Source organism: Anabrus simplex, chromosome 1 (genome assembly GCF_040414725.1).
Source record: "Anabrus simplex isolate iqAnaSimp1 chromosome 1, ASM4041472v1, whole genome shotgun sequence".
NCBI lineage: Eukaryota > Metazoa > Arthropoda > Insecta > Orthoptera > Tettigoniidae > Anabrus > Anabrus simplex.
Genome location: NC_090265.1, coordinates 1,169,924,511 through 1,169,938,807, shown reverse-complemented (window position 1 = coordinate 1,169,938,807; position 14,297 = coordinate 1,169,924,511). Strand labels below are relative to the sequence as shown.

General features: G+C 38.8%; 1 protein-coding gene across 1 annotated transcript in view; it reads right to left on the bottom strand.

Moving 5' to 3' along the window:
- LOC136858152 (mpv17-like protein 2) overlaps positions 1 to 14,297 on the bottom strand; it is a 77,769-nt gene that overhangs the window by 34,978 nt on the left and 28,494 nt on the right. The window lies entirely within an intron of this gene.

Here is a 14,297-nt window from a genome sequence, read left to right as displayed (position 1 = left end):
TGTTCATAAAATTAATTCCAACATCACCATTAACACTCTTACTAAACATGTGTTTGGCATTTTTGGCCCCCCTCAGATGTTAGTATCTGACAACTCTTCTGTATTTACTAGTGCTAATTTTCAAAACATGTTTTTCTTGGGGAATAAAACACATCTGTCTTAGTCCTCATCACCCACAACCTAACCTCGTTGAGAAATTCCATCATAATCTCAAAACATGTTTGTTTGCCTTCCATCACAATAATCAATTCTGTTGGGATTCTTATTTGCCTCTTTTTAGCCTAGGTTTCAACACAGCGATCCACGAGTCCAGCCGGTTCACTCCTGCTGAGTTATTCTTGGGTAGAGTCCTGAACGACCCACTCACTCTAAGGTGGAACATTGGATATCTTTCTGGGGCTTTCCATCACCTGGACGTTCAGGAAAAGTGGAAAATCGCCTCCGAACAGCTGATCAAGGCCAGAAACAGGGTGGCACAATGATACAACAAGGGGAGGAAACCTGTGCCCTTCAGAGCTGGAGACCTGGTCCTGCCTAAACTTTTCCCGTCATTTCTGCTGTGGACTATGTCAGCGGGAAACTATGTCGGGGGTGGTCTGAACCAAAAAAGATCATCGAATTTCTGGGACCTGTCACGGTAAAACTAGAGGATGTCACTACTCGTGTTCTATCAAAAGCACATGTATCAATGGTTTTATCACCCTAGGAGGTCATAAAGTTGGCTTAGTTCCTTAATAACATTAAACCATTTTGATTGAATTAAACTGAAATAGATTAAGTTTACTGTAAGGGGACAACATACTCAAGACTTTTTCTGTTCCAGGTAAAATGGTCTTTCATTCAAAAGGACAACTGTGAGAAAGAGGGTATAATGTAGAACTGGACATCTGTTCCGTGTACAAGGTTGAGGACAAGAGCAAATCATAATGATGAAACACGTCGATTTGGACTTATTCAGTTCGTACAAATAAATGGATAATTAATATACGTGTTCTCCCGGAAACGCCACCATATTATAAGGCATTATGTGGGCCTACGTGAAAAGACACTTGCTTTCATAATACCTCCAAGACGCATGTAAATTTATAACATCCTGTGTACAAACTAGTTTTTATATGTTTAGGTTAATCTTATTATAGCTTAGTTTTAGTGTGCGCGCATGTATAGATTAAGATTTTGACCCTTATGTAAAGTGAGCCCTTCTTGGCTGATCACCAGAGAAAGGATTCATTTTCCGAGGGGCAGTGGGAATGTGTCAATGACACATCAATCTATGTTTACGTTCCTGTGATGTAATATTCGCTTCTCTTAGACAGATGGCGCTCTTTGACCATCAATAGCGACGAAGCATTTCTCTCTTTCAATTTCCTTATCTTTTACTCTCGAATAGAGATCAACAACGACTGCTGGTGAAAAGATTGATACATTAAAAGGCAGCATGTATATGCTTAATTTTAAATGGTATTATATGTGGATATTCTATCTGCTCTATGCATTGGGATAATGTTGATTATTACATAATCTGCAGATTTCATTCTACAAAAGGTTTAAGATATTTATTTACATTTTTCTTTTGGGTTTGTCATAGTTATTATCTTGTGTTCCGAGATTCTATTCTGGAGACCTCTTATCTTTTTGGTCACTGCAGACCTCGTAAGTTTTAATTTACATATTGCTTGTTCGCATGTATCTTTACTATATGCGAGAGCAGAGAGTGACACCGATCTGTGTAAATTGTGTGTGTACCTGTGACCTTGATTTGAGACCCTGTTTAATAGAGTCTACGACTGGCTGAGCTTGTACGGTATTGATATGTTTTGACGCTATTGATACGCATCTCATGTTCACCAAAAGAGAGGTGATTAGAGTGTGGAATGTAGTGTGCGTTGTATGTGTGGATCACGATTGTATTTGGGATGAGCCTGGGTTGCTGCGCGGCCGTCCGACGTTGTGATATGGGTATCTTGTTCAAGCTCACAAGCCTCTGGTTTCATTTGTCATGTGGTGTGAGCATTCTCATATCCTAGCTTAACCACTATGCTTATCTGGATTTGCTCAATTGGGCTCTGGGTTGTGTGTGCGTGTGTCTGTGTGCAATGATGGATGAGAATTTGTGTTGGTTTCCGTATCTCGCGAAGATTATTTTTGTGCCTTCCTTATTTTCTTTATTATATTTATTTTCGGCTTTGTATGCCCGATTAGTAATTATTTTAAAATATTTTTCTTTCAGTTAACATGTTTCATTGTTTGTAATACTGATTGATCTCGGTAACTATTTGTAGTGGCCAGTATCTTTTGAATGGACATGGCTGTTGAGGCATAACATTGCCGTGTACGCCATTACACAACTTTCTAAATTATGTGTGTTCTTTTGCGCATGTCCTACTTTTCACAGCGAGGAAAGGGATGCTTCGTATTTTGACTTACTGTTCCGAGAAGAGGTTCGTTTTATTATTGATATAATTCTCACTCATCGCAACGATTCCATGCCAACTTTGTTAGTGTTTGTAAAAGATGAAGTTTTCTGAACTGAAAGGAAATTGACTACACACATAGTATTCCTTGGACAGAACATGCAAGTTATTTGTATCCCCAGCTTTTGTTCATTAACTCATTTAATTTCATTTTCATGGTAATAAACCCTTTTATTGGATCCCTTTTCTTTTATTGGAGGTTATGCCTCGATTACTTCCTCCCCGTAATTTAAGAGGCACGAGTTCAGCTCCAGGCAGTTTTCAGCCTGTTCCTACCGAGTCCATGAGGTAAGTATGTGTGTTGTGGTGAGCATATATTTTACTGATTGGTGTGGGTCAGCGGAGAACTGTGTAGTGTGCAGCCGCCTTTGGAATACACTGTACAGTGAACTGCCCTAGGGTGCAAGTGCGTATGTACATGAACTGTGTGACATAACTGTTTAGCTTATAAGAATAATCAGTAGTGCTAGAACAAGTGTGAAACTAAGAGAGAGAGAGATCGCACGCAAAGTGTGTAACTGTGTCTCCTATACTGTAAGGTGTGTTCTCAGTAAGCCTGTGCATGTAATGTGTAACATTAGTAATTAGTAAATAAATCTTAGAGTAAAAGCTACCAGTTGGATATTTATTCATCTACTATCATGCCAACTCGTTACAATATTTCCCTCAACAAGATGCAGTGTAGTCGTAGAGATAACAAATAGTTAATTAATCTCTGCTCAACACTTGTAATCTGAAAGGTATCTCCAGAACCACTGCTGCCGAGAACAGAAGCACTCACGCTGTCTTGTAGCTATCAAAGTATTTTGGAGGACACCTACAACTAGAATCCTCCAAAGAGCTTCTCAGTTAACAGAGTTGAAAGCTTTCACAAGATCTACGATAAACGCCATGTAAAAAGGCTGGGTGTTTAAAAAAAAAAATTTCATATGTCTGGTAGTGAAGACCACATCCACTGTGTCTTGGTTGGATCTAAAACAATGATAGGTTTCTGGTAGGAACTATTGTGAGAGTGGTAGCAGATGGTTAAGGTAGTATTCTATCTAAAAATTTTCCAATGAAAAGTAATGACATTCCTCGGTAGATGCCGCATTGAGCCCTGTCTCCCTTTTTAAAAATGGATCAGAAGAGACGGTTTTGGTATCCAAAATGTTGATAATTAACATATGCATACATTCAGCAGGCAGGGATTCTGTCTGTCCCTGCTGTTTTCTAATTTTTGAGCTATAGTTCTTCCTACTTCAACTTCTTGAAGAGACAGTAGTTCACCTAAATGGTAGTGTAATGGCTTGAGAAATTGTAGCAAAGATGTTCTCATCAACTTGTGGATCCTTGTTTAAGAGTTCTTAAAAGGTTAATAAAGTTATTGGTCTGAAGACCCATTAACTACTTTTACAGTTCTCAATGATGAGGTGCTGATTTTTCGTCCTATAGGAGTAACATCATACTGGAGAGAAGGTTGAAAGTGTGAAAAGTTTCAATTATCTGGGTAGTGTCATATCATGTGATGGAAGTGCCAAACTAGAAGTATTAAAGAGAGTAGCAAAAGGACCCAGATTCTTCCACCAAGTATAAAACCTAATCTGGAACAAGGGAGTCCCTCTAAGAGCTAAACAGACAATATATAAAACCTATCACCTGCCAATCATGACATATAGTCTGGAGACCTGTGTCATTTCCTGATGATTGTGCTGTGATACCCCGGACTTACCCTGTATACACCCAGCACTTCACATACTCTACTTCTGCCGGCCTTGTTTTTCACTTACTGACCGCCATCTTGGACAATCAACTGACTCTCCCACTCCCCTGATGTCAACTCTAAGTCTCACAACTTCTATAATGAACTCTGAAATCATATAAATACTCGTCTCCCGGCCTAACTCGCCAGGTTGAACGAGAGGCCGTTCCCTGCTGGATGTGCGAGCGCAAAACATAGGACAGAGCTGGTTCTCTGCTCCCATCGTCCGCTGGTGTTCTTGAGGTGAAACAGATGTAACATATCTTTTCATTCATCTTTCTCTGGATGGTGAGGGAGTTGGGAAAATCACCAAGTTACAGAGCACTAAATCCCATTCTGTGTGTAAGGGCTAAGAATCTTTGAAGCATGCTAGGACATACACTTTCCTGCGCATTCAAAGTGCTCCTACCTTTAAAGAATAATTCAAAACTTTGTGTGTTTCCAGTTATTCCTTGTGCAACTAATGAGAACTTTTATTTTTTATTTTTACTGGTTGTGTCTCTCGGTTTCCCTAATCCCTTCCCTATCTTTCACCCTACCCCATATCTCGTTAAATTATTATTATTATTATTATTATTGGCGTATGGCAACAAGCTAGATACATATATACAAGTAGGCTATATAATATTTACAAATATACACAAACAAGAAACATGTTTTATAGCAGAATGTCCAGTTGGGTGATCCACTGTATGGCTTCCTCTGTTGGTTCCAAAAAGTCGCTCGGGCTACCTGTGTAGGAACGTTGTGTACATTCTCTTACAATATGGGGGATTGTCTGCTGAGATACACCACAGTCGCACTCGGGTGATGAAATATATTTCCACTTATAAAGGGCATTCCTCCACAGTCCATGATTTGTTCTCACCCAATTCAGAGTGGTCCAAATCTTACGCGATAGATGATGTTCACCAGGAAGATGTTCACCAAAAACGATGTTGTGTTAGGAACTGTTTATGGCAACTTTCCAGCGACTTCTCCATTCTTCTAAAGGGTGAAAATTCCCATCAGCCAATATGACAGCATTGCGCAAAGATGGATGAAGTGACTTGAGCATCGTTATCTTGAGAACAGGAACATCATTCAAAACAGGTAGTTGAGGGTTCATTTCTATCTTCTATAACTCTCGAATGAGAGCATTTGATCTTCTTAAATCAGGCAGCATTATACCTGACAGAATTGGGGGCCAATAAAAGGGTGTGGACTGGATAGTACCAGATATTAACTGCATGCTAGCATTCAGCTGAGTATCAATGAGTCTTGTATATGGGCTATTCAGCCAAACTGGTGCACAGTACTCAGCACACGAGAAAACCAGTCCCAAAGCAGGTCTTAAAGTCTTTTCTGATGAACCCCAACTTGAGCCACACAATTTCTGAAGGATATCTCGTTAAAATTTTGTACGATTCATTGTACATAGATTTAAGACATATAGGTATAAGAATAGCAACCTTTGTCTATGTTGATTAATGTGATAGTCGATCTTGTTGAATAGGGTTATTTGCTTACTTACATACTTTTTATTCTATTGTTTTATACATTTCCCTGGGAGATTATTATTTGTAAAATTATTTTGGAACTAGTCTCTCTCTGTACATGTAGTGATCTAGATCAACTATTCAAACTAAAACTTCTTTTCATCACCCTTTGTAATCTACTCAATGAATTCTTGCCTCAACATCACTTGTGAAATTGTCTTAAATTCCCATATGAATTATTTATGTAATTCTTTTTGTACCCTGCTGGTCGGTAATGTACACACTACATATATATATATATTGAAGTAAAGGTTGTTGTTATTACTATCAAAACGTATTTCCTTTAAATGTACACATTGCTACCACCCTTTAACATCCTGGATCCCTCTGCATACCTTTGTTATAATAAGTGTTTTATGATTAATTTTGATCTTAAACTTGTAGTCCGTTAACAAACTCAGACTTCGCCCTAATGTACTGTAACATGGTAGCAGATATCAACTAAACTCAACTCTTTGTTTTGCTACCCATCTTAGAGGCCTATTTAACTTAACTTTACCTTGTGAAATATTTTAAAATGAATCATTTATCCGATGACTTTAATTTTTTAAATTTTAAAACAGGCACTTTATCAAGTTCTTCAGTTGACTGCTACGGACCCAAGAGTTTAGTACTATGGTTATTTCCAGCACAATAGTTCTTGCTTACGCAACTTGCTCCTATTGCTACTCATCCTGCTGAAATGGTGTCTATTGTACAAATTTTTGTCTCCTCTGCCTTTAAACAACTCATTAACCACTTTGCTCCTCCCACTACTATTGCTAATCTTTATAATATAGCATGAGCAGACATGCCAACTTCATACAGTAATGCTTCTTATGATGCCACCGTTCCTCCTCCACCTCTGCCTAACCAACCATCGTTATCAACTATATCTAATACTCCAGCGCCAAGAACATATAGATATAGAAGCAATTCGACTTGTTATTTCTCTTCTGCCAATTCATCATTAAAATGTTATCAGTGTAAAGGTTTTGGGTATATTGCAAAACCATGTCCTACTACTTTATCAGGAAACCAATACAGACCACATCAATAGGCAGTTTGTGTGATAATGATCAAAATCTGCCACTTCCTAATGATATTGCTCTACATTCCTTAATTCCTCATATTTCTTCTGTAATTGTTCCCTTCAGAAGCCCTATTGAACACTGGGTTTACTAGATCAATAATTGATTACTCCCTTTTCCTTGAATTACATCCCGATCAAACTCTTCTGATACTTCCTTCCACTATACAATATAGTTCTCCTTCAAACCATTCCCTAAATATTCTGGGTATGGTACACCTTTGAAGATACAGAAATGTACTTGGTCCTATCCATTTTATACTGTAAAAAATTTACCCTTTCCTATTATTCTTGAATACGATTTTTTCTCTTCTATGAGACTTATCTACGACACTTTAAATTCTTGTATAACATTTAATTTTGATCCTTCACTCCATATCCCCCTAATCTTTCTTTTTTTTTTTTTTTGCTAGGGGCTTTACGTCGCACCGACACAGATAGGTCTTATGGCGACGATGGGATAGGAAAGACCTAGGAGTTGGAAGGAAGCGGCCGTGGCCTTAATTAAGGTACAGCCCCAGCATTTGCCTGGTGTGAAAATGGGAAACCACGGAAAACCATCTTCAGGGCTGCCGATAGTGGGATTCGAACCTACATCCCCCTTATCATCCGTTTTGATTATCCTATTCAATATTCTTGTTTGATTTCTGATTATTCTTCTACTGATGATTCTCAACTACAAGCAGTAAATAACCCGATTGCTCAATTTTCTGATCCTGTGAACCATGTGACCTTGCCGCGGTGGGGAGGCTTGCGTGTCCCAACGAAGCAGATAGCCAAGCCGCAGGTGCAACCATATCGGACAGGTATCTGTTGAGAGACCAGACTAAGGAATGGTTCATCAAAAGGTGGGTAGCAGCCTTTTCGACTTGCAAGGGCGGCAGTGTAGATGATTGACTGATACGGCCTTGTAATAATACTCAACATGGCTTAGCTGTGTTGATACTGCTACACGGCTGAAAGCAACGAGAAACTGCAGCCGTAACTACCTCCCGAGGACATCCAGCTCTCTCGGTATGAATGATGTACTGATGATGGCTCCTCCCGGGTAAAATATTCCGGAGGTAAACTAGTCCCCCATTCGGATCTCTGGGTGGGGACTACATGAGAGGGGGCGATCATCAGGAAGATGGATACTGACATTCTGCGAGTCGGAGCGTAGAATGTTAGAAGTTTGAATTATTGTGGTAGGTTAGAGAATCTGAAAAGGGAGATGGATAGACTAAAGTTAGATGTAGTTGGTATAAGTGAAGTACGTTGGCAGGAAGAACAGAATCTTTGGTCAGGCGACTACCGAATTATCAACACAAAATCAAACAGGGGAAATGCAGGAGTTGGTTTAATAATAAATAAGAAAATAGGGCACCGGGTAAGCTACTATGACCAGCATAGTGAAAGAATTATTGTCGTCAAGATAGACACCAAACCAATGCCCACCACAATAGTGCAGGTCTATATGCCTACTAGTTCAGTGGATGATGAGGAAATCGAAAGAATATATGAAGAGATAGAAGATTTAATACAATATGTAAAAGGTGACTAGAATCTAATTGTGATAGGAGACTGAAATGTAGTGGTAGGCCAAGGAAGAGAAGGTAATACAGTAGGAGAATTTGGATTGGGACAAAGGAACGAAAGAGGAAGTCTGCTGGTTGAATTCTGCACTGATCATAATTTAGTCCTTGCCAATACTTGGTTCAAACATCACAAACGACGGCTGTACACGTGGACGAGACCTGGAGACACTGGAAGGTATCAAATAGACTTCATTATGATTAGCCAGAGATTCAGAAACCAGGTGTTGGATTGCAAAACTTTCCCAGGAGCAGACATGGACTCTGACCACAACTTGTTGGTCATGAAATGCCATCTGAAGTTGAAGAAATTGAAGAAAGGAAAGAATGCAAAAAGATGGGATCTAGACAAATTGAAAGAAAAGAGTGCGAGGGATTGTTTCAAGGAACATGTTGCACAAGGGCTAAATGAAAAGACTGAAGGAAACACAACAGAGGAAGAGTGGATAGTCATGAAAAATGAAGTCAGTAGTGCTGCTGAAGAAATGGTAGGAAGGAAGAAAAGATCAACTAAGAATCAGTGGATAACTCAAGAGATACTAGACCTGATTGATGAACGACGAAAATACAAGAATGCTAGAAATGAAGAGGGCAGAAAAGAATACAGGCGATTAGAGAATCAAGTGGATAGAAAGTACAACGTAGCTAAGGAAGAATGGCTGAAGGAAAAGTGCAAGGATGTCAAAGGTTGTATGGTCCTGGGAAAGGTAGATGTTACATACAGGAAAATCAAGGAAACCTTTGGAGAAAGGAAATCTAGGTGTATGAATATTAAGAGCTCAGATGGAAAGCCACTTCTAGGCAAAGAAGACAAAGCAGAAAGATGGCAGAAGCATATCCAACAGTTGTATCAAGGTCAAGATGTAGATAATTTAGTTCTGGAACATGAAGAGACTGTTGATGCTGATGAAATGGGATACCCAATTTTGAGGTCAGAGTTTGACAGAACTGTGAGTGACCTAAATAGCAACAAGGCACCTGGAATTGATGACATTCCCTCTGAATTACTGACTGCCTTAGGAGAAACCAGCATGGCAAGGTTATTCCATTTAGTGTGTAAGATGGAGGAGACAGGAGAAGTCCCATCCGATTTCAGCAGAATGTTGTTATCCCTATTCCCAAGAAAGCCGGTGCTGACAGGTATGAAAACTACCGCACCATTAGTTTAGTATCTCATGCCTGCAAAATTTTAACACTTATTATTTACAAAAGAATCGAAAAACAAGTTGAAGCTGAGTTGGGAGAAGATCAATTTGGCTTCAGAAGAAATGTGATGATGCTTGATGATGCTCGTTGTTTTAAGGGGCCTAACATCGAAGGTCATCGGCCCCCAGAAGAAATGTAGGAACACGTGAAGCAATCCTGACTTTACGTCTGATCTTAGAGGATCGAATCAAGAAGGACAAGCCCACGTACATGGCATTCGTAGATCTAGAAAAGGTATTCGATAATGTTAATTGGAACAAGCTATTTAAGATTCTGAAGATGATAGGGATCAGATACCGAGAACAAAGAATTATCTACAATCTGTATAAAAATCAGTCTGCAGTGATAAGAATCGAAGGCTTTGAAAAAGAAGCAGCAATCCAGAAAGGAGTGAGACAAGGTTGCAGTTTGTCCCGCCTCCTTTTCAATGTTTACATAGAACAGGCAGTAAAGGAAATGAAAGAGGAATTTGGAAAGGGAATCACAGTCCAAGGAGAGGAAATCAAAACCTTGAGATTTGCCGATGATATTGTTATTTTATCTGAGACTGCAGAAGATCTCGAGAAGTTGCTGAATTCACAATTAAGTATTTAATTTATTTTCCACCTAGTCGATACAATGATTGCTTAAGGCAATTTTTAATGGTCAAAAGTGGTACATGTTTCGTATATTATCAACATCTTCAGCCACATAACACTGTTTAGATGAAAAATATATAAAATTGACAAAGTAATGCTTTAGAGGAAGTGTCCTTAAAATTAACATAAGTTGCTGAATGGTATGGACGAAGTCTTGGGTCAGGAGTACAAGATGAAAATAAATAAGTCCAAAACAAAAGTAATGGAGTGCAGTTGAACAAAGGCAGGTGATGAAGGAAATATTAGATTAGGAAATGAAGTCTTAAAGGAAGTAGATGGATATTGTTACTTGGGTACTAAAATAACTAACGATGGCAGAAGTAAGGAGGACATAAAATGCAGACTAGCACAAGCAAGGAAGAGCTTTCTTAAGAAAAGAAATTTGCTCACTTCAAACATTGATATAAGAATTAGAAAGATGTTTTTGAAGACTTTCGTGTGGAGCGTGGCATTGTATGGAAGTGAAACATGGACGATAACTAGCTCAGAAAGAAAGAGAATAGAAGCTTTTGAAATGTGGTGTTACGGAAGAATGCTGAAGGTGAGATGGATAGATCGAATCATGAATGAAGAGATACTGAATCGAATTGGTGACAGGAAATCGATTTGGCTAAATTTGACGAGAAGAAGAGATAGAATGATGATATGACACATCTTAAGACACCCAGGACTTGTTCACTTGGTTTTTGGAGGAAGTGTAGGGGGTAAGAACGGTAGGGGTAGACCAAGGTATGAATATGACAAGCAGATTAGAGCAGATGTAGGATGCAGAAGTTACGTAGAAATGAAAAGGTTAGTACAGGATAGGGTGGCATGGAGGCTGCATCAAACCAGTCTATCAACAACAACAACAACAACAACAACAACAACAACATATCACCCAACTCACATACCGTGCTTAATTATCAGGCACATATTGATTTAATCAATCAGATTCCTGTATGTTCACCTCTTTATCAATTAAATCCACTTAGGATGCAAAAAATGAACACCCTTCTTCAGGAAATGCTTGATAACTCAATTATTGTTCCTCCCACTTCCAACTATGCCTCCCCAGCCTTTCTTGTAGACAAATCTGACAGTACTTTGTGTTTGGTCGTGGATTTTTTTTTTTGCTAGTTGTTTTACGTCGCACCGACACAGATAGGTCTTATGGCGACGATGGGACAGGGAAGGGCGAGGACTGGGAAGGAAGCGGCCGTGGCCTTAATTAAGGTACAGCCCCAGCATTTGCCTGGTGTGAAAATGGGAAACCACGGAAAACCATTTTCAGGGCTGCCGACAGTGGGGTTCGAACCTACTATCTCCCGAATACTGGACACTGGCCGCACTTAAGCGACTGCAGCTATCGAGCTCGGTGGTCGTGGATTAAAGTACGCTGAATAGGAAGATCATTTATGACACTTATCCTATTCTAAATTTCCAGAATGCCTCCCAGTACTTTAGTAATGCCCAATATTTTTCGATATCGGATCTCAATTGTGCCTTTCTTCAGATTCCCCTGGACGCTTCTAGTAGGTGATGCACGGCATTCATTACACCTATCAGTCTGTATGAATTCACAAAAGTCCCCTTTGACCTTAATTTGGGTTCCCAAATTATGCAACGGCATTTTGACTAATTTTCTGACATTAAATTTCAGTATTGTTCATATATATAGATGATTTATATTTAGCTCTGACTTTGATTCTCACATTGCTCATTTAACAGAAATTCTGTGTAGATTAAGTCAAGCTAACCTAACCGTCAACCCTTCAAAAATTCTTTGAACTTGTACCACCGTAAAATTTCTAGACCATATTCTTTCATCAGAAGGCATCTCAGTCGATCCTCAAAGGACTGCTACTATATATCAGATCCCACCCACTAAGAATCTTAAACAATTTCGTACCTCTTTGGGAATGGCTGGGTTTTATAGCAAATTTATTCCCCTTTATTCCCAAATTTCTGAACACCTTCATCCTCTTAAATGTAAGGATGTAAAATTTCATTGGTCAAAAGCCCAAAGTCAAGCCATCATCATCATCATCATCATCAATGTCCGACTCGAGTCACCTAGGTGTGGTTAACAAGCCTCCTCCACTCCTTTCTGTCCTTCCACTTTTCCTTCTCCATCACTTCCACCACATATAATCCAGCTTCCCTAATGTATTTCCAAATCTAATCCATCCACCTTCTTCTGTCTTCCAACTGGTCTCTTTCCAAATCCCTTCTTGCTACCTGTTCCTTTCCCATTCTCTTAACATGTCCAAACCATCTCAGTCTTGCTTTCTGTATGTTCTGTACTAACGGTTCTATATTTAGCTCTTCTATGATTTTAATATTTTGGATTCTATCTCTTCTCGTTTTTTTAACTGATGTTCTTAAAAATTTAATTTCTACTGCTTGAATATTACTATTTTGTCTCTTATTAGTTACCAGCGTTTTTAGTCCATATGTTACAATTGGTATGAAATACTGTTTATATAATGTTAGTTTTATTCTCTTGGGTTCTTTGTCACCACATAAAAATCTCTCTGACTTGATGATAAAATGTTGTTACCTTTACTTATTTTGTTATTTATTTCAGGGCTGATTTCATTACTTCCATTAATAATGCTACCCAGATATGTAAACTGTCCTACATTCTCTAACAGTTCTCCATCTATGTTCACTTGGCTTCTCTTTTTCTCTTTTCCACAGTGCATGACTTCAGTTTTCTTTTTAGTAATTACCATTCCAAACTACTACATATTTTCATTCCAAAAGTCCCGTCTCCTTTGTACTTTCCTTTCACCCTTTCCCCAAATCACCACATCATCTGCAAATACCAAAGCATTCACTTCATCACTACAAATACTCTGTTTTACACGTTTTATGATTTCATCCATCGATATAACAATGGTGACAGTGCATTTCCTTGCTTAAGACCTTTTCTTGTATAAAATGTTTCAGAGTCACCACTCACTACTTGTACTCTCATGATACAACATTTTTACCTTGTTAATGATTTTGGTACATTCCTTTTCCGTAGGCATTCTCATACATGTTTTCTCTTAACTGTATCATATGCTTTTTCCAAATCCGATATTACGATGATTTCCTTCTTCCTTTCCAGATGTTTTTCCATTATCGTTCGCACTGTAAATATCAAGTCTAATGTTGATCTATTCGGTCTAAAGCCATTCTTTTTTCTATGACTTTGTCCATTATTTTTAGCCCATGTATTAATGGATAAACCGGCTTCCGTGTTGGGGTCATGTGAGGCAAATTGAGGAACGTAGGTTACCTAGGAGAATAACGGACTCTGTTATGGAGGGTAAGAGAAGTAAAGGGAAACCAAGACGACGATTATTAGACTCAGTTTCTAACTAACGATTTAAAGATAAGAGGTATAGAACTAAATGAGGCCACAGCACTAGTTGCAAATAGAGGATTGTGGCAACATTTAGTAAATTCACAGAAGCTTGCAGACAGAACATTGAAAGGCTTTTAACGGTCTATAATGATAATATAAATTTTTGTTCCCCGTCCCCACTCTTAACTACCAATCGCCGCTACTGATCTTAAAAATAAAATGTCTTATAAAAAGCTCAACTAGGACCATGAATCTTTTGAAGATTATTCAAACACACCATCGCCAGCCCAGAAGATAGTTTTCTGTTTTTACATCAGCCTGAACAAGTAGGGGCAAGTATCAAGAATTCATTCTACCATCAATTCTCACTGCAGCACTATTATCAACATAAATGCCTCTGATTGATTTTAATAATGTACCCTTAATTCACTAGTACCCCAGTATGGTGAACATCTTTTCCCTCGGTACCCTGTCATATGCTTTCTCTAGATCTACGACACGAACACAACTGTCTATTCCTCTCATAACATCTTTCAATTACCTGGCGTATACTGAAAATCTGATCCTGACAGCCCCTGTGTGGTCTGAAACCACAATGGTTTTCATACAACTTCCTCTCAACCACTGACCGCACCCTCCCTTCCAAGATGCCAGAGAATATTTTGCCTGGTATACTAATCAATGAGATATCTCGATAGTTGTTACAATCCTTCATGTTTC